The 25,660-nt window shown below is 43.0% G+C and overlaps 1 protein-coding gene across 1 annotated transcript in view; it reads left to right on the top strand.

Moving 5' to 3' along the window:
- Window positions 1–25,660, top strand: part of SNTB1 (syntrophin beta 1) — a 234,321-nt gene that overhangs the window by 72,661 nt on the left and 136,000 nt on the right. The gene's annotated exons all lie outside the window — the stretch shown is intronic.

Below are 25,660 nucleotides of genomic sequence, written 5' to 3'. Positions count from 1 at the left end.
CATCTTTCTACATTGAGAAATGTCATGTTTCTTTGCTTTGCTTTCTAAAAATAATTCTCATTGGCTTTTTGTATAATGTATAACATTGGCATATACACGTTAAGTCTTTTCTAAGCATATATACTATGTAGTGTACATGTGTGTATCTGCGTGTGTGTGTGTGTGTGTGTGTGTGTGTGTGTGTATAATATGCTGTATACGACTCACTGGAACCTCCTTTGTTCATTTAACAACAACATACCACCGTGAATATTCTCCCATATTAAAATTTCATTTCTCTGATGTGGTTGGACAAGGGATGGGATAAAATAATCAGATCGGAAGGGACTATTTGAAGTTCCTACCCACCTCTAGCTAAACCAGTGGTCCTAAACTAATTTTTTCACTGTGCCTTATTCCTTTTCCAAATAAATAGCAGAACTGAAAATTTCCTCAAAGAGCATAGATAAAAATGGCAGTAGGGTTGTGTTTGTATGAATTTATTTTATAAGTGCAGCTTTTCACATTTCCTTATTGAGGAGCCAGCCAATCAGAGTAATAGGTCTGTTTCAGTTAGCCACTCTTTGGGGGGACGCCAGCTGCAGTTTCCGATATGTCTCAGCATCTTATATGGATCATGTACTGATAGGAAGACCATGGCCACCCAGGTAAGTATTGGGAAGTGGTCCTCATTATGTAACAGATGCCACTGCAATTAGCCAAGGACATGCTGCAGGAGAAGCTTGACGTCAGGGTTTATACAAAAGTGAATTAGCCCCATAGCTGCAGTCCAGACCTTGTGTGCTCCAACATGTCAGGGTTCCATGTAAGACACATTTGAATACATGAGCACTCCTTTTTAGTACCACTTTTTAAATAGTCAAAAATAAATTTTTATTAAAAAGTGAAATCTTAACCAAGTATCCTTCTAACCCCTTAAAGCATGTTTTATAGAAATGAGGGATTCCACGATACCTGAGAGGTTTCTGGAATTCAGCTAAGAAACCACTGATTTAGCATTCCCCCAAAGGTCTCACAAATTTATAAAAGCTGGAAAACAGGGAGGCTACCCAGGACCGCCTCAGGAACACACCCAAATATTTTAAATCCCCTAATTAGGGTCAGAAAACCGTTCCTCATGCCTGACGCGAGTCCTTTCACCTGCTGCCTAAGCTCTTGGAAAAATACTGAGGCGTCTCTGGAAGGGTAAGGTCGTCAGTCACCCTCCTTCTCACCAGGTAACTATGAGATAGTTCTCCCGCTTCTGCCTTGCACTGATTACCTGCGATTAGGCAGCATTATTTTCTGATTAGCCCAACGTCCTGCCAAAGCAGTAATGACTTCTGTAAGTCACCTCTCTATGGAAGACAGTTGATTCACTGTCTTTGTAGAGTGTGGTTTTGTGAAAGATCCTGGCCGAAGCCCTTACAACACCCAGGTGTCCCTCTCTGATTTGCCTTGTCATAACTCACTCTGGGATAGGGGTCATCGTGGTGGGTCAGGTGAAAAGGGGAAAGTCAGTAATGTGATCTGGCCACTTGAGTCAACTAGTTCTTTGGGAAGTTGGATTCATGCACAGCAGGGAAGGACAGGAGGTCGTAGGCAGTTCTGATGAATAAGGAAAAGACCCAGTTGTCAGAATGGGGTCACAAGGTCAGAGAATCCGAGGGACCTCTACTGACTATGTGTTGTAGGGAGGGTAGAAAATCTATCCTTTCTAGCCCATGGCAGGCTTGTGTGCTGTAGCCTCAGACCGGGGCAAAGTGGGGAGTCGGGGGAGAGGAGAGCTTCAGAGCTTGGGTGCAGGCAAGGTCTAATATGCTTAGCATCTGGCTACCCCAAAGGGCATATGGGGATTTGTCCCCCCCCCCCAGTCTTATGGTATAGCTGGGGCTGTCCTGGACGTGGCCGACCAGGAGGTGATCTAAATCATTTCGTGAGCTTGGGGCGCCTGGGTGGCTCAGTTGGTTGGGCCACTGCCTTCGGCTCAGGTCATGATCCTGGAGTCCCGGGATCGAGTCCCGCATCGGGCTCCCTGCTCGGCAGGGAGTCTGCTTCTCCCTCGGACCCTCCCCCCTCTCATGTGCTTTCTCTCCCTCTCATTCTCTCTCTCTCAAATAAATAAATAAAAATCTTTAAAAAAAAAAGATTAAATTATTCCGTGAGCTCTTGCTTCTCTTGCTTTCCCTCACCCGTACCGTTACTGTTTGACCCATCACCAGAAGCTGTGCTGGTTGCCCAGACCTCAGAGAGAATTTGCAGCTACGTTCTAGTCCTGGCAAGTGAGTATACAATTTTTATTAAAATACGGATAGTTTGGAATTGTTTTCCGCACAGGAGGACGAGAGCTTTTGGCGCTCTGAGCATTTACCACTACTCATATAATTGGATTCCTGCATGAGAGAAGGGGAAGAATAAAAAAAACAAGGTCAGGCCCGTCCCACCGTAGCAAAGGGGAAAGCTAGGTAAGTGTAGGCCCCAGCACGCCATGTTGCCTTGTCCCCCTTCCCTGTCTCTCTCTCCCCACATCCTCATTTGTGCTTCTTGGAATCACCTCCTAAATAAGCCACCTGCACCCAAGTCCTTGTTTCAGGCTCTGCTTTTGGGGACAGGGAGAGCAAAACGAAGACAGTGAGTTCAACGCTGAGGCCCACCTTCCTGCACTGGATGTGCCATGGCTTGGGAAGAACGTTGCGTACAGCGGACCTGGGTCAGGAACATCAGCCGTGGGCCCTCTCAGCCTAAGCGAACCAGAGAGGGGCCTGGCCCACCACTCTTCTGTGTGTCCACAAAGTAGGGATGTGCCCGCAGTGGGAATTGGTGCAGGGTGCCGTGAGCGAGAGATGGGGGACGGTCGCTTGGAACCAGCTGTGCAAAACTTGGATTACTGTGGGTGCTGCTTTTCGGTTGAATCTCTCCAGTGTGATGCAAGCCTTTTTCTTCACCCTGCTGTTTGTCAAGGCAGAAGAGAGTATTCTTCCTTTCTTTTTTTTTTTTAAAGATTTTATTTATTTATTTGACCGAGAGAGAGACAGCGAGAGAGGGAACACAAGCAGGGGGAGTGGGAGAGGGAGAAGCGAACTCCCCCACGGAGCACGAAGTCCGATGTGGGGCTCGATCCCAGGACCCTGGGATCATGACCTGAGCTGAAGGCAGACGCTTAACGACTGAGCCACCCGGGTGCCCTGTATTCTTCCTTTCTTATACAGGATTGACACCTTTTGGCCTGAGTGCTTGTAACATCTGGAGTTAGAAACTCAGGGGAAGCAGGTGCTCTATTTTGATTTCTTTCTGGCAATTTTAATTTTCCTTAACTTCTCCGTTGGTTCAAGGAGCTCTGTAGTACCTCCCACCTGCCCCCTAAACCCCTCACTTCCCACCTCCTGAATAATGCTTAGTCTTTCTTTCCCTTTCCCTCCCAGAAGCAGTTAGTGGGCAGGTAGGGGGCAGGGCAGGGTGGGCATTAGGACCAGACCCTAGTATCTTCGAAGCTCTGGGCGTGGGTAAAAACGGAGGTTCACATACTATTTTAACGCTATCTATCAAACTTCTAAACATTAGATGAAATCTGTCTGGCCACCTGCTGTACTGGGCTATATTGAGAATCTCAGATCCCTTGGAGTTCTACTCTGGGAAGTAGTGGAGGGAAAGCTGGTGGGGGGCTAGGGGAGCAGTGGGCCTGCCTGAAGCTCGCATCCTCTCTCTTCCACCCTGGCTCCATAGGTGCCAAGAGGCTCTTGGTTCACGTGGATGGACCCCCCCCCCCCCACCCACACAGGCTGTGTCCACACCTTGGCCCTGCAAGCATGTGTCCCTTTTGCCCCTCTTGAGCCTAGAGGGGTGGCATACTGTGGCTCAGTGAGCCTCAGGACAGATGAGGAGGAGAGATGCCTACATGCTGTGGAGCCAGCTTGGGGCCATTTGGACAGGAAATTTCAGGGTCCTGAAGGGGGACGCAGGCTCCAAGTGGGTGCATCCCCTTGGCCTGGAGGACTCTCACCCCTTGGGGAAGAGCTTGGCTGGAGAAGGACCAGAGCAGAGCCCTCTAGGAGTAGAGCTCAGGGCAGTGGCCTCTCTTGCCTGGTTCAGAGGGCAGGACTGCTCCGGGCTGATGGGTAGACACATCCAGCACCTCTTGTCTTCTACCTTGAGCCTGTCCTCAGCCACCATTGAAGTGCTTTCTTCTTTGAGCCACTTGAGGACAGAGGGTTCTGTTTCCCATTTCATTTTTGTTTTCTCTAAAATGCGCTAAAGAGCTCTCTCTAAAAGTGTGGGGACTGAAAGCAGCTTCTGACCCTGGCGCTGTTTGTTTTGAGCAAAACAGTAGAGTGTCTGCCTTGACCCTCCCCAGCTCTCTTCCACCCTGCACATCGTCCTTGACCATTGACCATCTGGGCCGGAGGAAGGAGCTGTCTGACGGTGCAAGCCAACTGTGTAGACTCCCGTCCAGCCTCTGCAGCAAAGCTGGAAACTTCCAAGTGTTGGAGAAGGCAAACCTCAGTGCGCTGGACACTTAGCATTATCTGCTAGCTGAGAATCTCTATTAGTAAAACTGAAATCAGAGAGAATGTTTGGTGGCGAAGTTGGAACAACAACAACAAAAAAAGCAGCTGATGAGCAGGAGATTTAGTCACATTCCCTGGGCCATTGGAGTCATCCAGGCATTCCTTTCGCTTGGGCTGCCTTTCTGCGAGGGCTCAGTGTCTTAGCTCCCGACTCGTGTAGTTGGGAGAGCAGTCTTAATAGAGAGCCGGCCCGTTTGAGTGGGGTTCAGTGGGCTGCATCTCGGGCTCTGGGATAGCAGGTGATATTTCATATCCTTTAGGCAGAACTGAAAGGAACATTAAACTGCATTTCCATTATCAGTGAGGTCCTTAGTGGCCTGAGGATCAGAATCAGAACATTCTAATCAGTCTGCCTCCCGTTTTCCTGTGCCATCTCCTACAGGCCCGAGATTAGTTTGCAAGGAAGGCTGAACCCCCTTCCACAGGGGAAAAAGTGCTTGGCGGGAAAGCATAGAGAGCGTTGAGCCAGGGGAAGATTCAGTGACACGTTGGAGGGCCTTGTACTATGAACAAAAGGGTCACTTCTGGGGGAACCTAAGGATTTCTGCAGAGAGGACTTGCTCCCTTGGCTAGAATATTTAAGTTCATGAAGACTCCGGAGAGGACATCAGTAAGGACTTTGCTGTTCAGAGAAGCCCAGGCTTGAGCCCTCTGGGTCTTTGCCCTCCTGCAGTCCCTAAAACTACTTCACAGTATTAGCAAAAACTTCTTTTTGCAGTGCCAGATTGTGAAATTTTAGGATTTCGGGTTGAAGGGAAGGTCAGGGGTGTCTTAACTGAAACGTGATGTTGGGGTCCTCTCCACAGTGCTGCTCGGCCGACTTCCAGCCTCCGCCAGAAACCTCCAATGGCAGGAAACTCTGCATGTAGCTGTGGGTATTTCTCCTTGTTAAAAGTTCTTCTTATTTTCTTATTACCTGTTAAAGTCCTGAACGTCACCTGTCCAGAACCAGGGACCTATATCATAACTTTTAGCATCCTCCCCAAGGGAGGGGGGACATGTAATTTGCAAAGTGTTGACTTTCACAGGGTAGGATAGTTTGCCTAGAATGTTGGCTAAGGAATCATTTCTTTTCTGTGTGAATGTATGAAGAAAATAACAGTATAATATGTGAGTAGCTTAAATAGGGATACAAATTTAAGGCTACCAATATCTGCAAACACTTTGAAGTATATTTTGAGGGAAAATAATCAATAATAATAATAGAATTCTGCAAGAGTGTATTCTTTATCCTCAGGCAGGCAGTCTATGGCAAATGTGCTTGAGGTAGAAAAATTTATTCCCCGTATTCACTCATTTATTTATTCATACATTCATCAAACATTTATTGGGCACCAACTATGAGCTCAGCCCTAAAACAACAGGGATGAAAGACGTGAGTTTCTTCCCTTATGAAGGAGCCCAGAATCCAGCAGGAGACATGATTTAAACCATTCATTATAACCCCCCAAGAAGAAGAGTCCCAGGGTTCTAAGAGGACTGAGGGATTGTGTTTAGATTAAATCAGAAGGAATTTCCCAAGATAAAATAGGACCAGCACAGATTGTTATAAGCTGGTTCTCTTCATTGCTTTCTCCAGAAACCCTAGTTCCTTGATGAGTTTGAGACCAGGCTTTTTGATTAGTCCGGACTCTTGATTAGTTTCTCAGAATATTTCCCTCCACTGCTATGTAAGCAGGACAGGATCATGAACACAGGGGATGCTTCCAAGATATGAGATGGGGAGGAGGAGAAGACAATGGAGAAGCAGTGCCTCCTCCCTTACTTGTTACTTCAGCCTCTGGTAATGGGACCCTTGGGTCTGTGCCAAGTAACTGTGTCTCAGTGCTTGACATCACATGAAATCTTGCATAGACATTTAATCAAGTCCCAACCACATTCTTTGTTTTTCATACATTCTAGGCATCTTTTGTTTGTTACTCTTTTAAAGGGGACATCCTTAAAGCATAAAACCCAAGTCTGTTTTTTTTTTCTTTTTTAACCACTTTTTTCCCCCAGATGCACAACTCATATGATGCAAACTCATTTGCTGATGTTTTCTGGGCTCTGTTGAGTAACTGCCAGCCTCACATTTTGATGAGAATCGAGACACTGGAGCATTGGATAAAAATAAAATGTAAACCCCCACTTAAATATAAGCAATTTATCCTTCATTAATGGTTAGGTTAATGAACCAAATTCCCCGTTTCTCCCAGCGGGATATTGTGAACTTAATGAGCACCAAACACATGCTTCTACTTTTCCTGAATTTAATCTAAACCTGTTTTGGAGAAGTGAATGGGTTAAGTCACGACTAAATGACCTTGGATGTACCTCATTAAAGGAAACGGAGCTATGTGTGTATAGGAAAATGAAGAGAACGTTATGAGATAAAGGTTGGATGTCTTTTCTACAACTTTTACAGTTGTGTGTTGAAAGAGAATTCGATTGTGATGGGGATTTATGTCTTTTGGGTACATGAAATTTCTCCATTTTGTGCTATTATGTAGCTTCTCTTTTCAGAAATCCGACTGCTGACAGATCAAGAGGTTTAACATTTCAGATGCTTTCAGCATTCAGCAAATGCAATAGATATCAGAGGTGGCTTGTGTTGAGTGTAAGAACAGATGTTGTTTCTGCAGGAAGCAGGGTAGAAACTTACACCCACAGGCTTGCGGGAACTTTGAGGAGATTTGTTCTATACCTTGCTCTAAATGTGACTTATATTTTGATAAACTTTGTATACTTTAATGTTTCTCTGTAGGGCGTCCTTCTTGGCTGAGTTACCAGCTGAACAAGGGGTCATTTCCAAAATTCATCTGGCTTCTGAACTTTTTGCTTGAGAGTTTGGAATTGGAGTTGGAATATTTCTACCTCACCTTCTACGACTGGTAGTTGGGAAAAACCCTTTAGGAATGATACCTGCTTCCCCATGACACCATGCTTTTAGTGAAGAATGCCTCTGCCAGAAAGAAAGGACTTAAGATATGCATCTCAATGATTCTGTTTCCTTCTAGAGCGTGGATTTATTTATTGTGGCCAAATCACCTTCTGTGAAATGCAGTATTGGTTTCGCGCTTATGAGGGCCAGGCTCCCGCTTCCTTGGAAAAATTGAATAATACAGCTGGCCAGAACTGACAGCATAAACTTCGGCTTCTGCTGCAGGCTAGCGTTAATGCGTGGCTTTGCACTTGCTGGTCTCTCAAATGTAGTCTTCTGATGTAGGCGGACCTCCATCTCTGTGGTGGGCAAAAGGGGGATGTTTCAGAAATATAGTGGGAAGGTATACAATCAAAGTTGTCTCTGCGTGTCAGAAAATTAATTTCTGGTCCAGTAGGCTAAATTCAATCCACTTTCGCTCAAAACGTCAAATATAAGTGTTTTTGCCATCAATGTTCTTAAACATATAAAGGGTGCGATATGAGAGCCACTAATAATGAACCCCTTTCTCCAAATGTCTTCCAGCCTGTGATAGATTTAAATATTCCTCCCCTTCTGTTCCTGGGTTCCTCTTTTGAATAATAACTATTTTTGGGGAGAGCCTTTAATTGGTAATAATGTTATTATTGGGAATGGACAATTATTACACACTATAGCATGGGTGAATCTCAAAAACATTATGCCGAGTGGAAGAAGCCAGAGACCCATGAACAAGTACATACTGTATAATTCCATTATAGAAAATTCTAGAGTAAGCAAATCAGGTTGCTTTTCTGTGGGATGGTGTGAGGGACAGTTGACTGAAGAGGAACATGAGGGAAATTTCTAGACCGATGGAAATGTTCTGTGTCTTAATATGGATTCATCCAAACTCACTGAACGATACACTTAAGATCTGAGCACTTCACTTTATGTAAATCATGCCTAAATTTTAAAAATTATGATTTCTATGGGTATAACATAGATGAGGAGGCTGAGCTTTAGGAAGATGAAATGTGTTGTTCATCATCATGCAACTGAAGGAGAGAGCTGTGCCTCAACCCAGGGGTCCTAACACTCAAGTCCAAGCTTTTCCACTCTAGTGCAATATCCAAGAATAATGATATTGATATTAGTCCACTCTGTGGTCAATGCATTTTCAGATGCTTTCATCCTGGGAGTAGACATGGGTTTCCGGAAGCATTTGCTGGATGCTGGAAAGAGCCAAGAGAAGGGGACCGGCATCTCAGATGCACAGCATGTATAATGGTGAATGGCTAGAGCTATAGTCATAAAGTGGGTTCAGATTCCCCCTCTGCAACTTAACTGTGCGTGTGATGGTGGGTCAGCAAGCCTGTCTGAGCGTCAGCTTCTTCCTATGTACAACACGTTGTCGTGAGGCATAAGTGTGGTTGTTCATAGACATTTCGTAAGTATCTATGAATTACCAATGAATTTTCCTATTATTCAGTTTTGGTTAAAGGAGAAATATAGGTCCCTGTGGTATTAATGGGTTTATCATTATTCTGTGTCTTACAATGTGAAATCTTTGTGCTGTAACTTTCCAAGTGGCCACATAATTAATTTTTCATCATATTAGAGAAATGCATATATAGCTAAGATTTAGTAATTCCGGTGCTTTTCTCCCTACCTCTTTGTTTTGGCAACAGGCATTATTGAATAATTTAGAATTGGATGTACTTCATTCACTGTATGAATAATGCTGTGTATTTCTAAGTTCTGGTAGAAAATTCATTCCAAGTATAATGCACTTGTAGGTTTACAATTCCATGAACTCTGGGTGTGATTCACTGAAATATGTCTTAATGTTTGTAAATGATTGTTGAAGTAGAAGGAACCATTTCTGGGAAGTAATTAGTATAGTATATAGTTTGATGTGGGTGGACTTTCTTAAAGCAGAATATCCATTTAAGAAGTATTTGGGGGCATTACACTAGAAGAGAAAGGAAGTCTTTTTTTTTATACTTGACAAACACAATACACTGCTGTAATGGTATAAGTTTGTTTTTTTCGCATTCTGCCTCTGTTATTATAGAGAGCATATTAGATTGTAAGTATCTGATTATTTTATATTAGAGCCCTCTTGGGCCTGCATGACTTGTATGCTTATCCTAAAACCTAATATATTTTAGGTAAGCATTATCTGTTGAACAAAAAAGAAAAAGGAGTGAAAAGTTTGGAGCCTAAGAGAAAGTAAAACACTTACATTTTTCCATGCAGAAATATCTTGAACTCTCTGGTTCAAGATATCTGGCTCCATCTGCAGCTGTTTCCATGGCATGTTTGTAAGGAGGGAAACCTGGATGGCCAGGTCAATGAACAGTGAGAGTGTTCAGCCTGTAATTCATAGCCAGGATTTCCCATTTCACGACACTAATCTCATGGGGTTACTGTGTGTATTAAACCAGGTAATATATTTATAGCTTCTTATAAAAAAAATTGTACCATAAATGGTATCTCCCTTTCTCGTTTCCAACCAAGGCAGACCTTCCAGCAACAGACAAAGAGAGCAAGGACAGAGGGAACTGGCTGATGTCTAACACCCTAGAATCATTGTATGGGGTGGCACCCTTAGTGATATTTTCCTATCTTCCAATTTATCCATATGTCCGCCATCTTCCCCTCACCCCACCTTCTTTGCAGACAGGCGAGGGCCAAGCAAAGGGCAGAGTGAAGCTCAAAACTCAAAAGGGAAGTAGCCGTTGAACTGAACAGATGACTTAAACCCTTCCTCCTGTTCTAAAACACTATCTCTGTTCTGAGATCTAATCTAGGAGCAGGAAAGATGAGGGAGGACGTTGTGGGTGTTGTGAACGGAAAGCTCAAACTGAACAGGAAGCTTATTGGGTAATTCAAGAACCAGTATAGTTTAGCTAAAGGATTATAGGCTTCGAGTCAGACCAATCTGGCTTATGCTTCTGACTCCTCCACAAATGGCTACATGGAACATTTCCTGACCTCCCTACGCCTCGGTATCTGCAACTGTTAAATGGGGCTAATGACACATAACTCATATATTTGCTGTAAATATTCAACTGGATAATATTTAGCACATGTTCAGAAATGTTCTAAAAGGCAGCTTTACTTGAGTAGCGATATGAACCTCAAAATAATCGCCAGAAAATATTTTAAGGCATATCTGCCTGCCCTTAGAGAAGGATCTAAACCAGAAATCTTTTTGGCTTATGCAAGGGACAAACCATTGTTTGTGGTAGAACACTGGAACCCAGGTATTCATTGGCAGAGACTAAAACCAGAGTTTTAACAAGCCTGGGGCAAACAGCCTGAAAAATATCTCAGATCAATTTTGTGATTCATGGTATTGCTTATAGACAAGTGCTAATATGGTGATATTCTTTGCTTACTCTAGGTATTAAATTCAATGGTATTCTATAGGCTGAAAGAGTACAAATAGCACCTTTAATATTGCATAATTTGAAAAAATTATTAAAATTTTTTATTTTAAATTTTGTTGCCCTAAGGCAAAGTCTATCAGAAATGCCTCTGAGGCAAGGTCCCCCAGGTCCCCCAGACCAAAGCTGTCTTCTCTGTATATTGTTGGACTTGGTTTGCTAATATTTTGTTTAGAATTTTGCACTTATGAATGAAATGAGTTTGCAGTTTTTCTTTCTGAAATTTTCTTTGTCTGGTTTTGTTGTTAACATTATGTTAGCTTCACAGATTAAATTGGGGGAGATTCTGTCTTTGTCAATTTTCTCAGATATTTTGAGTAAGATTTAAATGATCTGTCTTTGAAAATTTGGTAGAATTCACTGATAACATCTGGTTCTGGTGTTTTCATTGTGGGAAGAATATTAACCAGTATTTCCATTCCAAGTGTTATAGGACTAGCCACACTTCTTATTTCTACTTAGGTCAGTTTTAGTAAGTTTATTTTTCTCCTAGGAATTTGTGCATTCCATTTAAGTCTTCAAATTTATTATCATAAATCTGTCAAAAGTGTTATTTTATTATCCTTTTAATCTCTTTTGTATCTTTTATTTTCCCTTCTATTTAGAATACTGATCTTTCTGGGGCATTTGAGTCAGTTAAGCGTCTGACTCTTGATTTCGACTCAGGTCATGATCTCGGGGTTGTGAGATCAAGCCCCGCATAGGGCTCCATGTTGGGCATGGATCCCGCTTAAGCTTCTCTCTCTCTCCCTCTCCCTCTGCCCCTCCCCTCCACACACACAAAAAAAGAATACTGATTTTCTGTCACCTTTTTAATTTCATCAAATAGTCCAGGTCGTTGTCTATTATTATTACTTTTTTTTTTTTTTTGGTTTTTCCTATGCTACCTTTAGATTTTTCCTTTATGACAGATGTGGAATAGTTTGATAATTTGAATTTTGATATGACCATTAAAGAATGTTATTATTAGTTTAACGCCCTCCTATCCATAGATTTGCCCAGCTCTCATAGCAACTCATTACTCATTAGCTACAGTCAATCAGCCTATGTCTCCATGACACTGAACCAGTTGTATTGTTAAAGCTGTGGTTATTAGATTTATTAGATGAGATAACAGATTTAGAACACGAGGGACCCAATTCCAGGGCTGCCGCTTGCTTCCTGGATGTAAGATATTTAAACTCTGAAGCTCAATTTTCCCACTTCTTTTATTGTTAAATTTTCCTAGGGGTCTATTTATTACAAAAAGTCGTATCTCTTCTCTGATGCTCACCATCATCCCCTCCAGACCTCTTTAAAAACCAAAGCAAACAAACAACAAAAACAAGCGCTTCTATCTTGACTGGTCAGAGTCCAGTGAAGCTTCTGGAAGTTTAGAGGAGAAACATGTAAGGTTTTAGTCTCCTGGCTCCTTTCCTCTGCCATCCTGATCGACTTCTTAGAGTTCTTGGCAATTCCTCTCCCCAAAGAGTTACAAACAAGGTCAAGCTACATCTGGCCTTTAGGAGAAAATCCAGTACATCAGGTGGGTTCTGTAGGCATGGTCCTGTTGAGCAAGATGTGTTTGGGTGTGCATTATATGTGTGCTTGGCAGGGGGTAGAATTTGGTGGGGAAAGTTGCCAGGCTCTTACCTCCTGAGCCATGGGAGTCTCAAGCAAATAAATGCATAGTCAGATTCTTATGGGACTTTTTGTTCATGCATAGTTCTGTGGAGATGGCAGTAAGCAAGAAATGAGATTGTGCACATGGAAGTGTTTTAAACTGTAACGCACTTTTAAAATAGCAGGTGCTCGTTCATAACATTGTCTAGTTTGGGAGACCTTGATGTTTCAAAGTTCGATCCTGCCATCCCCTTTCCTCCATATGCCTGTATGATTGCTTTGGGTCTGCAGCATATCTTTGGGTTAAAAAAAAAAAAAAAAATCTCAGACCTGGCCTGAGTCCGCCCTTGGTAATGATATTTTGTTTACTTAATGTGGTTTCCTTTGGAAAAGCTTTATGACTCTGGGCTTCTGCCACTGAAAAGTAGCTGCAGATTTACCGAGCCTGAGTTTGAGTTGCAGGATGTTTTCAGCAAGCTACACCTGGAATAATAGAGGTTATTTTCCAGAGATGCCTGTAAGGAGGGAGTAAAAGCAGCGCTTCCTGCCTGTTGACGTAAAGTCCTATTCACATAGGATCTTCTGTATAAGAAAGAGTAAAAACAATATTAGGGCTTGAGTATCAGACATCCTTTCTACCCGTTACTCACTTCCTGTCTTCAGATGTCAGGGGATAGCTGTTAAAATAGTTACTGTATTTTCCCAAGGAGGAGAAATTAAGAGTGTTTGCTTGAGGGTGAAGAGCCGGCAGCAAATTATTGAGGGATCAAGTGTGTAGACATCAGAATCCATGTCCTCTCAGCACTTGCTACTTTCTGACGAACGCTTTAGGCTATTTGTGTGTGTACTGAATTTTATTCAATAGCAAGTCCCAGGTTTTTGGTTTGTGCCTTTTCTGGTTGGCAGGATCATAAAATTCTCAGAAGCAGGAACTTGTAAGTCTGATTATCCATCTTGCCGAGTTTAGTCCCACTGAGTGCAGAGTAGGGGCTTAATGTATATGCAGTGAATCAATAATGAGATGACACTTTCAAGCATTGGTGATTTTGACAGCACCTAGAGTTAGAAGAGATCGGTGTCCCTGCAATGCATTTTCTCATTTAAATCTCAGAAGAGCAACAACAACATAATGGTAATAATAGTTAAATATGAGTGCCAAGTATGTGCCAGGTGCTGTTCTAAGAGCTTTGCATACATTTTTTTTTTAAAGGTTGATTTATTTATTTTAGAGAGAGAGAACGGTGGGAGGGACAGAGGGAGAGGAAGAGGGGAAACAGACTCTACGCTGAGCAGGGAGCCAGATGCAGGGCTCTATCTCTTGACCAGAAGATCATGACCTGAGCCGAAACCAAGAGTTGGACGCTCAACCAACTGAGCCACTCAGCTATATACCCGGCCCTGTATACATTTTTAAAAATTATTTAATCCTCATAACAAGTCTTTGAGATAGGTCCTGTTATTATCAGGTGAGGGAACTGAGTGACAGGGAGATTGCATACCTTGCTCAAAGAAGCCCAGCTTGGAAGTAGAAGATTTGGGATTTAAACCCAGATCCTTTGACTGTGGAGCTCATTTATTAAAGTACTACATCGTGTGGCCTAAGGAATGCCTTGTGTTCTCGTTTTACAGGTGAGGATTCTAAGACTCAACAAACTGTCCCAATGTCATGTAACTAATATGTAGCTAATAAGCACATAAGAGTAAAGAAATGGATGGCATGATTTTATTGGTATACAACCATGACCTGTCCTCACTGTATTGGAGTCTTTGGAGTAGACATCTTAATCACCCACATTCCAGAAGGAACATAGAACATGATAACTTGAGGGGATTTTAGAAACAATATGTCCTTCCACAGAGGAGACAAATCCTTTCTGCAACATGGGACATATCTCCTCTGGTTTCTGCTTGAATGTCATGAGCAATAGGGAACTCCCTACCTCACAGTCTTTTCCTACATCGAGCCCAAATTTGACCCCGATAATTTGTGTTCGCGAGCTGTGGCTCTACCCTGCAGAGATACACAGAGTGAGCTTCGCCCAACCCACCACTTGTTAGGTCCCATCAATCTCTTTCCGAGGCTCACTCCTGAATGGTAACTGACCCTTATGGTGTTTACTATGCCAAGTTCCCTGTACATTTTTTAACTTGTATTAAGTCAAGTTATCCATCCTCACAACAATCCTCTGAGACAGGTGAAAGAATTAACACACGGGGAAACTAAGTAATCTGCTTAAGGACACAGAGCTCAGCAATAGGAGAGCTAGTAATTGGACCCCAGCAATCAGACTCCAGACTCTTTCCTTCTGTGCTCTAAGGTTTCTCATTTAATTTATGTTTTCTTTGTTACTTGAACCTTTCAACAACCTGGTCATCCTTCTTACCCTCATGTAAACATTGTTCAACCTGGGGCACCTGGCTAGTGCAGTCAGTTGGGCATCCCACTCTTGGTTTCAGCTCAGGTCTGATCTTAGAGTTGTGAGATCAAGTCCCGCATCTGGGTCTGTGCTCAGCATGGAGTCTGCTTGGGTTTCTCTCTCCCTCTGCCCCTCCCTGTTACCCCTCTCCCCCCCCACCATGTGCGCACTCTCTCTCCCTCTCTACAATAAAAATAGATAAATCTGAAACATTGTCCAACCTATTAGGGTTTCAGGTATGGACCAATCAGGGTGATAAAGAGGGGAACCATCCTCTCCTTTTGTGATCACCTACTTCTATCAGTGGAGCCTAATGTCCTGTTTATTATGGCAGCCATAGTCATGGAAATCCCTAGAACTTTCCTTCACATTAACTATAATACGGTTCTTCCTTTCCTACAGGCTACAGTGATGCTTATTTTGAATACACAATGACAGAATGTTCCATCTTATCCCTATTAATTTGGGGCCTGTGTGAAACTCTCAAAATCTTAGTTTTGTCATCTAAGGCATTGGGTGCTTCTTCCAGCTTTATCTAGGGGCCTGAAGTAAAAGTAACATCTGACATGCCTGTCACACATTAAGTTCATCCATTACCACCTTTAGGCTCTGAGAGAATGTGGACAGGGACCCTATAACATCTGGATGCCAGATGAGCAAGGGACCAGTCGTGCCAGTCTCTTTGTAATCTGGCTTATCTTTTTCTTTACAGAAAGCCAAACACTTATGTATTATTAATTTAGACGACACTCAAGATGCTTTTTATATCTCTGCAGAGGAGAGCCATGATCAGTGAATCCAAATTATAGGAGTGAGGTTTGGGTTCAGTATGAGAAAAGGAATCTATGGAAGACATCTCACACTCAAAATGGTGTTTGAAAAGCATGATTTCTAAAATGTTCATGGTTGGACAAACAGGACTCAGGCAGGAGCATTTGACCACATGTGGAGGCAGTGTAGAGAGCTCAAGGAAAGAGCTCGTTCACTTTCTAGTGATTAGGACTGGACACTTTGGAGCTGGACTGCATCAGTCCAGATCCCAGCTCTGCCAGTCTCTGCTCTGAGACCTTGGGCAAGTCTCTCCAGCCTCCATGCCACACTCACTTTGCTTGTGAGGTAGGCATAATAATAAACCTACTTCATAGAATTGCTTTTAAATAAGCTAGTAGACCTCAGACATTTTAAGTGGGGCCCGATGCATAGTAAGTAGTCAATAGTAAGTCATAGTAAATAGTTATTGCTACTTTTCTAAAGCTCCCAGGTTGAATCGGGCCCACTGCCTGTTTTTGTAAAGAAAATGTCATTGCCACATGATTTGTTTGCCCGTAGTCTGTGATTCTTTCATGCTGGAATCGGATAATTGTGGCAGAGACTCGAAAGGTCCACAGAACCCGCCAAATTTTCTGTCTTGCCTTTTCCAGAAAAAGCTTGCCAATCCCCGTTCTACAGGATAGAGGAGATGGATTTCTGACCTTCATCTGTTGCTTCTTTGTCTTAAAACCTTGGACCAGTGACAGATATTCTCTGGCCTCTGCTGATCAGTTCTAGGACTCCTCCTCAAGAACAAATCTGTGAAGAATTCTATCTTGGAGATCCTGGTAACGTTGTCATTCATTTGCTCAACAGTTCCATCTTTGACAGCCGGACGTAGTGTTAATTGCTTGGATATAGACGTGAATACCAAGTTTTCCTTTCTTCTAACACTAGTGAGCACTTACCACGTGCTAGACACAGTTCTGAGCCCTCTGTGTGTATTAGGTCATTCTATCCAACAGCAACTATCTTGAGGCCGGCACCTCCTAATTATCCCCATTTTAGAGGTGGACAAATGGAGGCGCTGAAAGATTAAGGAAATGTAACCTCCCAGTTCACTGCCCACCATAGGTGGCAGAGGCAAGATTTGAAACTACGTAATGTGGCTCCAGAGTCTAGAGTTTTAACTTCTACTGTAGAGTATTCCCTCAACTTTGAAGACCTCATGCTTCCACCAGAGAGACCTGTGTACAGATAAAGAACTGTGATGTATAAGTGCTCAAGTCTGTGTAAGATCATGAGCACAGTGCCTTGCATGGCATAGGCCATCCTCATAATGTTTATGTCCTGATGCTGCTGGTATCAGTGGAGGTCACAAGGCATGGTTGGAGCTTAAGGAAGGCATATCGGGAGGACTTAAGAAGGAGGTTTTACCTGAACTGAGTCTTACAGGATGTAGAGAGTAGAGTTTTCCAGAAAGGTTTCCATGCAGAAGAGACCACATGTGCAGAGAACAGAGGCAGGAGAGAGCAAGCATGGCATGTTCAGAGAATGAAAGAGAATTTCTTTATGGCTGGTGTGTGAACTGTGGAGACCAAGAGGTAGTCAGTCAGCTGAGGTGACAATAAGAGGCAGGCAGCAGCCAGCTAGTGAGGGGCTCTGTGTGAACTGGGACAGACTCCAGGCCTCCCGTGTGTGTCTCTTTCAGAGCGGTGCCCTATATTTATCTATTGGTCTGATGTCTCCCCCCACCCCCAACAGGCACATGTACACCTCAGTGCAGGCACCTCGAGGGTGGACACCCAGCCTGTCTTGTTGACTGGGATAACTCCAACACTCAGGGCCCTGCCCATAGCAGGAACTCATTAAATGTTTATTGTATTAATGGATAACCAAACCAGTCAGTGTGTTTCTGAGTGGTGGTAAGACTTATGGGATAGGATACTCCCCTTGGGTCTCTGGAGGCTTCTCTGGGGGCAATAATCTTGCTTCGTTGAAGAATCAAGGCAGATTACATCGAATAACTGTACTGTCTAAAATAGGGTAATTTTGAGATAGATTTTTAATAGGAGGCCAACAATTACTCAACAAATTCATAACCAGTTGATCTTACTCCTGATGCCACTCATTAAAACTCAGTACCCTCTCCCAGAATGTCCTTATGACTTCACGAGAGCCTTTGTGGGGCATCCTTCAAATGTCTCTTGAGGGGCGCCTGGGTGGCTCAGTCCTTCGGCTCAGGTCATGATCCCAGGGTCCTGGGATCGGGCCTCACATCCGGCTCCCTGCTCAGCGGGAAGCCTGCTTCTCCCTCTCCCACTCCCCCTGCTTGTGTTCCCTCTCTAGCTGTGTCTCGCTCTGTCAAAAAATAAATAAAATCTTAAAAAAAAAAAAAAATCCTACCTTGAAGGACCCCTCCCCTGGCAGAATGGAAGAGAAATAAATATTGGTGAGTGAATGAGAATAATGATTCTTCTAGACAACTCGGCCAAATCAAAGAAGAAGTAACTTGAGTACATAATCTCAACATAGACTTATGGTCACATTTGTCAGATGCCTGTAGAGTTTGGTAAAAAGTCACAAGATGCATCTACCTAAGGACTAAGATTGTGGCACACATTTTAACAGAGCTGTTTGTTGGTGAAAGCGCAAACAGCAAGATGAGGTAAGAAAAGGAACTTTTTTTTTTTTTTTTAATATATTGTCAGAAGAGACAGCTTCCCAAGGAATTCCTTGGGAATGTTTGAAGGATACGGACTTTATTTCTGTCCCTTGACAGGTAAGGAAAATGAGGTCCGGGAAGGGCAGTGACTTGCCTGGGGCTGGAGAGCTAGTTAGTGGCTGAAACTGCAACCCTGATCCCCGACTCCCACGGCCAGTTCTCTTTCCAGCTCACTACCCCACCTCCCGAGAGGTTAGCTATAGCCTCCAAGAAGCTTGTATTCCTTCTTTCATCATTCCTTGATTGAGATTATTGATGAGCCCCCTCCGCTCCTTTCCTCCCTGAGATGGCCTAGGAAAATGCCATGAAGGGAAGGTCTTACGTGGCATTTTGTCAGCAAATCCCATTGTCACCCACCTGTCCCCAACCTGAAAGCTTCACTCGCGGTCCGAATGCCCAGATTTCTTGCCTCCAGCTGGTCACCTCTCGCCTTAATCACATTAGAAAATGCACATTTTGTGTTCACCTCCCCCAGAGTAATGAAATATTTATTTTCCTTCCTGTAATCTGGAAATCCTTTTTTCTGGTGTTGTTTTTGTTGTTATTTTTAAGAAGACTTGCACGTGTCAGAGGACTCGCTGGCTCCTCAGAAACCAGCCTAGTTGGAGAGCTGATTGGATTTGCCTCAAGCATTTCCTCATTAGTAGCCTGTATGTGCTTTTCCTTTCAAATGTCATCTGGCCACCTCAACAAAGATTTAATTGTTGCAACTTGGGGCCTTCACAAACTTGGGCTCTGCTGAAGGTTCTTTTGAAAGCTTTACAACTGCTCGTCCTTGAGATGACAAACCAGAAACGTATTGAAAGTGACTTGGTGGATTATTGGTTTGAAGACCACTCCTTACGGCTCTCCTCCCCCCACCCCCGCTTTTTATTTTTTGCAAGTGAAGATTGGAATTTTAATTGCTCAACCACAGTTTTTAATTCATGATGCCCAGAAAGGGCATGGTTCATTAATTAGTTCTGATTATGAGCACCCTGAACTGGGGCCTGGCTCTTCTTGATCTGTTTCAACAGCTCGTTGCCTGAAATTACTGTCTGTAAGCACATGGAAGTGTAATTATGCAAACGCTAGCTCTTAAACCCTCTATTATGCATACATACTACAGTGTCTTAAAAGGCATTTATTGAAATGCCATAGTTTAATAGTTTAGGCTTACAAAATCAAGCTGTCTTATGTTACAGGCAATAGCCACTTAATTGGATGTTTTCTCCCAGTGCATTAAAATGTTGCCTTAAATACACACACACATACACACACATTCAATTAATTAAACAAAAAAAAAGTGTGACAAACAGTATTACTTCGTCGTTAAAAACAAGAACTGTGGAGCCAGGCTGACTGGATTTGACTCTGGCTTCTGCCTTTTCTAGCACTGTAATCTGGGGATATGACTTAACCCTCTCCCGTCGTTGCTTCCTTGCTAAAATGAGGATGATCGCAGTGCTTGCATTATAGAGTTGTGGTGAAGTTCTAATGAGTTAGTATGCAAAAAACACTTAGCGAAGTTCATGGAATCTAATCATTGTGCTTTTTTCTGATCTCTCCAACACATTTATTTGTACTTACGTGTCATAAAATTAGCTGTGATGGGCTGACAGCATTAGGGATATCTTTGTGTGATAGAAACTGAGAGTTGTCCCTTAATATCTGTTCTCTTCTTCTTCCACAATAGTAGCCTCCCTTCTACACCAGTTTTTAGCTGGGTTGGCACCAGAGTTAAGGGTAAAATTTCTTTTCCCTCCAGAAATGGCTCTGTGGCTAAATGCTGGCCGATGGTTTGTAGGCAGATGGACTGTGTCAGCTTCTGAAAGTGTTCTTTAAGGGAGGAAGCGTGGTGTGTCCTTTACTTTTTCCTCCTTCTTGCTGATGGGTAATTGGTCATAATGGCTGGAACTCAAGCAGCCATCTTGGGTTATCAGATGGCAGGCCAGAGATGCAGAGCAGGAAGGGGGCAGAGGGCTGAGCCCCTGACAACTTCAGGGAGCAAAGCTTGTCCTGGCAGCCCTTTTCTTTTGCTCTAGACTTTTAGTAAAAGAAAAACAAACCTCTCTATCATTTAATACACTGTAATTGGGACACCTATTGCAGTCATATCTAGTCTTTGGGTAACACTTTACCCTTCCTGAATTAAATCCTCTCATTATTTTGATTGCAAGGTGTAGAAATCTCAAGAGGCTAAGGCACCAAGAACGAAGAAAAGGTTTCACACATGCTTTGTTTTCTGTTAGAGGCTCTGCTTTACCACACCCAGGTGTGGCCACACTGTTCTTACTCTCTGATTGAGGGGAGAAGGGACTTAGCCTCAGGCCTCAGTTGGTGATTGGAGAGGGACAGCTCGACAGCGGAATTATGCTCAGAACTGATGACCAAGCCTTGTAGCAAGAAGGGATATTCTGACAATTTTATTACTTCCTCTGGACCAGAAATTGTGGGCCCTTGGAGAAAGCCAATGGTAGTTTTCTGTTGCTTTCTTTGTTATACACAAAAACAAGTTTCTCCATTTTCTCTCTTCTATATATATCAACAAGAAGCAAGACTCCTGAACAAAGGGGCTTTATGCAGGGATGTGTTGATGTTACCTGTTTTTCCTCAAGACTGATGTGGAAACAGTTCAGTGATTTCCGCATATCTTGTTCAGGGACGGTGATGATAATCTCTTTGTTTCCTTGTTTTTTTCCCCTTGAAATTGCAAACTTGTTTTCTGGTGGTGCCAGAGACCGCTGAACTCATTTAGGGATTTGGCTGAATCTTCCTTACAAAACTTTAGTGAAAGGGAGAGGTGATATCTAAAGTTCTCAGAAGAAACACGGATTCTAAGGAGAGGCTTAGCCTACCTGAGGTTGAAAGCACAATGACCCCTTATTTCTCTTTGTCTTGATGGGGAAGAGCACAGGTGGTGTTTATCAAAATTAAGTCAGGTTTCTTAAAGTCGTGGGTTGTTGTCTTTCCTTCAGGAAAATCCTTAGCCTCTGCCACATTCTGTCTTTCCTTTTGGGGCTCCAGTTAGACATACATTAGACCTTCTCACTTCATCCTCCACATCTCTATTCCATGTTTTCCATATTTTTATATTTTTGTGCTACATTCTGTAAAATTTCTTCTGATCTACAATTCACTCACTAATTTCTTCTTTAATACGTCTAGCTATTGAAGTGTTTTTTTTTTAAAGATTTTATTTATTCATTCATGAGAGACAGAGGGAGAGAGAGAGAGAGAGAGAGAAGCAGAGGGAGAAGCAGGCTCCCAAGGAGCAGGGGGCCCGATGCGGGACTCGATCCCAGGACCCTGGGTTGATGACCGGAGCCGAAGGCAGACGCTTAACCATCTGAGCCACCCAGGCGCCCTACCTATTGAAGTTTTAATTCTGGTTTATTTATTATAATCCTATATTATATAGCAGTAATTATTATTACAGCTACTACTACTAGATATTCTGTTTTGTTATTTTACCAATCTGTCAGGTCACTTTTTAAAAAAATATTCTCTGGAAGGGGTGCCTGGGTGGCTCAGTCGGTTGAGCATCTGACTCTTGATTTGGGCTCAGGCCGTGATCTCAGGGTGGTAAGATCGAGCCCCACATTGGGCTCCACACTCAGTGGGGTGTCTGCTTGAGATTCTCACTTTCCCTCTCCCTTTGCCCCTCTCCCCCTGATTGCTCTCTCTCTCTCTCTCTCAAATAAATGAAATCTTAAAAAAAATATTCTGTGGCAGATTCTCTCAGACTTTCATTTGTTTCTTTACACATGGTAAACTTATTTGTTGCTTTGTAGTTTCTGTTGGGACTGTCAGTGCTTTCAGTTATTTTTCCTAGTTCTTGCTCCTGCTACCTCATTTCTATGTGAGCAACATTTTCTTACTTTATGCTGTTCATTGCCCTTGAAAGTGATTCATAGGAACTCTTTGAAGCCAAGGATGAAATTGCCTTCCTCCAGAAGGGATTTGCATTTGATTTTGCCAGTCCCCTAGAGACTCCTCTAGCTTGGGACCTCCTTAAACCAGGTGTAAGATTAACACAAGAACTCACGCCACCTACTCACTTCCCTTCGCCCTTTCACAGGCTTACATTTTTTTAAACAGGGACTTTTTTTGTTTTTAATCATCACACGTGGTTAGCATAGTCCTCATCATCCCAAATGATGAATAATTGGATTTGGGATGAATGAAGAAACCTTTAAATGACCATCCCTACCTTGTTAACTTATTTTCTCTGTCCTTATTTTCAGTTGGTCAGTTAAAAGGATTACTATTTTGAATATCATTTCCAGGCCTTTCTTCAAGGCATTGTTACGTCTTCTCTCCATAAATTCCCCAAGTTCTGTGCAGCACAGGAAGTGGTTACTTGGTCAGTATTGCTTCTGGCCCAGGACTTGCCATACTCCCCATGCTTCTGCCCATGAGTGGCTCAAACCACACATTTCTGGGACCCTCGCACCTTCCGTGGATATTTTGAGTACAGCTTACGGTACCCAGTGGCTCCGTAATTAGTGGATCTACCTCTGATACCTTTTCTCTTTAGTACACCTGACCTCACTTGCCAGACTTCTCTCTATAGCTAGCCTCCGATTCCCCTCACTCACAGACCAAGACCACCGTGGCTATCAGCTCCGCCTGTGGAATAAAGTCCAAGCCTATTAGCTTGTCATTTTGCCTTTGTTAGCTAGGTGAGGTAGCCACTTGTCATTAAAGAAGGTGATCTCTGGGAAGTCAAACTCCAGCTCCACCGCTCACCAGCCACATAAGCTAAACTTCTGTGCTTATTGTGCCGATGTGTAAAATGATGCTAGTCTGGCAAAGGATAACGTATGTAAAGCTCCTGGTGTCCATCAGAATAAGAATAGCCCTCCAAGACATTTCTTTTTAGCAGGGTCTGAAAGGAATAGCAACTTATTCTTTCACTGCTTGTACATACATGGATACTCAAAAAGTGGAAGATCCCTTACCCAGTTTCTTCCTCTGGACCTTAGTTGTCTTATAAATATAGTGGTGCCTTGGGGCGCCTGGGTGGCTCAGTCGTTAAGTGTCTGCCTTCGGCTCAGGTCGTGATCCCAGGGTCCTGGGATCGAGCCTCACATCGGGCTCCCGCCTGCTTCTCCCTCTCCAACTCCCCCTGCTTGTGTGCCCTCTCTCGCTATGTCTCTCTCTGTCAAATAAATAAATAAAATCTTTTAAAAAAAATATGGTGGTGCCTTGAATAGTTATTTGCAGCTTAAGTGTGGGAAGATATGTAAAGCCCCTGGTTCCATTCATCATTAGGTGTATAATAAATGTTTGTTCTTTATTCCCCTTCAAACCAAGGTCCAACTTTTCTTTCTTATGGGACTGCAATGCGATTTGTAAATAAGAGTACATTATATAAAAGAAGGACTGTTGTTCCTATCTCTGCATTTAAAGTCCTGTCTACCTTTTAAGGCCAAGTTCAAATGACACCCACTTCATGAAGCATCTCTGGATTCTCACTTCCACCACGCTCATCTCCTACTCCATCTGGAAGAATAATTATACAACCAAAGGGGAACCTTCAAACCATCTCAGCTGATACTTGAATTTCCTGTATATAATAAGTACAAGTCAATAATGTACAAAGCTAAGCAGTGTTCTAGCTTCTACTAAAACAGTTTTAGAGATAAAAAAAATTAAGTGTCTTCAAAACAGATCTATTTACTCCAGCTTTGGACAGCTTAAATCTGTCCCCCTAAATTTTCTGCATTTGTCCTGAGGTATATTTGTGTTCCTCTTTAAATATATTGCCCACGAATAAATAATATTCCTTAAAATACACCCGTCCCTGAATGCCCTTTCTTCTTCCATAATGGCAGATTGTTCTAACAGGTTTGTGGTGACCGTGGAGCTGTTTTCTCCTAATTGCCCTTATATTCAGTTAAAACCCTGAAACCTTTTCAAATATGTGTTGGTACTAAATGACATCTCTGTCTTGAATTAATATGACCTATGGTTGAGTTCCCTAGTATCTGTCCATATTACGCGCATCTTGGTGTGTTTGGCCTTATTAAATTGCTGTGAACCTAACTTGTCCTCATACTCCTAGATTCAGTTTCCTTGTGAGTTCCTCCAACGTACTTTATTCCTGTTACAACACACAGTGCTCTTTGCTTTGTGCCATATTTTATGTATTTGTATGATGTCACCAGCTTAGGTGGGGTTCCCAAGAAGCAGAGCCTCTCTCTGGGGCATCAAGAAGCAACTCTGGGGCGCCTGGGTGGCTCAGCTGGTTGAGCCACTGCCTGCTATTTTCTGGAACAGGTGGGCAGCTTAAGAGTTGTTCTCAGCCAGCACACAGCATCTAGGAAATACGTGCTCAGGCTGGTGGAAAGGGTCTGAGGGGACCCAGCAGCATCCATTGGAGTCACCCATCATTTTGGAATTCTTGAGTATGGAAACTACCTATTGCTTATTTTGGTAGTCTCTATAAGCCTGACCCCATGTCTTGTGCCATAAAGGTGCTAGTTTGTGGACTTGAATCACCAAACGTCTGGAGTAAATATCTTCCGGTGTGTACCCATTCCAGTCCACTGCCATTTGTAATAACAGATACCAGTAAGGAACTTAGCCCAATTCCCTCCTGCAAAGCAGCACAGAACCAAACTGTGTGAGTGACAGAGAGAGGGATAGGGAAGTTTATATTGCACCTTCCAAGAATCTAGTTGCCCTGTCAATACAAAAGCTGTCTAAGGACCAAATGCTTAAATTCAGAAGAGGCAAATAACTTTTCTTTTAGTTTTTTTTTCTTACTATGTTATGTTAATCACCATACATTACATCATTAGTTTTTGATGTAGTGTCCATGATTCCTTGTTTGCATGTAACACCCAGTGCTCCATTCAGTACGTGTCCTCTTTAATACCCATCACCGGGCTAACCCACCCTCCCACCCCCCTCCCCTCTAGAACCCTCAGTTTGTTTCCCAGAGTCCATAGTCTTTCATGGTTCGTCTCCCCCTCCGATTTCCCCCCCTTCATTCTTCCCCTCCTGCTATCTTCTTCTTCTTCTTCTTCTTTTTTTTTTTATTAATGTATAATGTATTATTTCTTTCAGAGGTACAGGTCTGTGATTCAATAGTCTTACACAATTCACAGCGCTCACCATAGCACATACCCTCCCCAGTGTTTATCACCCAGCCACCCCAACCCTCCCACCCCCCACCCCTCCAACAAACCTCAGTTTAGGCAAGTAACTTCTTAAGACCAAGGAAACATATCAAAGAGCAGACTTTCAGTCTGCTCTACTCAGCTCTGGAACTATTTTTGTTTCTTTTAAATTTTGTTCAC

The sequence above is a fragment of the Callorhinus ursinus genome, unplaced genomic scaffold (genome assembly GCF_003265705.2).
Source record: "Callorhinus ursinus isolate GAN/ISIS: 27379988/994484 unplaced genomic scaffold, GSC_fseal_2.0 scaffold5, whole genome shotgun sequence".
Lineage (NCBI taxonomy): Eukaryota > Metazoa > Chordata > Mammalia > Carnivora > Otariidae > Callorhinus > Callorhinus ursinus.
The sequence above is the reverse complement of the archived record's forward strand: the minus strand, read 5'-3'. Positions and strand labels throughout refer to the sequence as shown.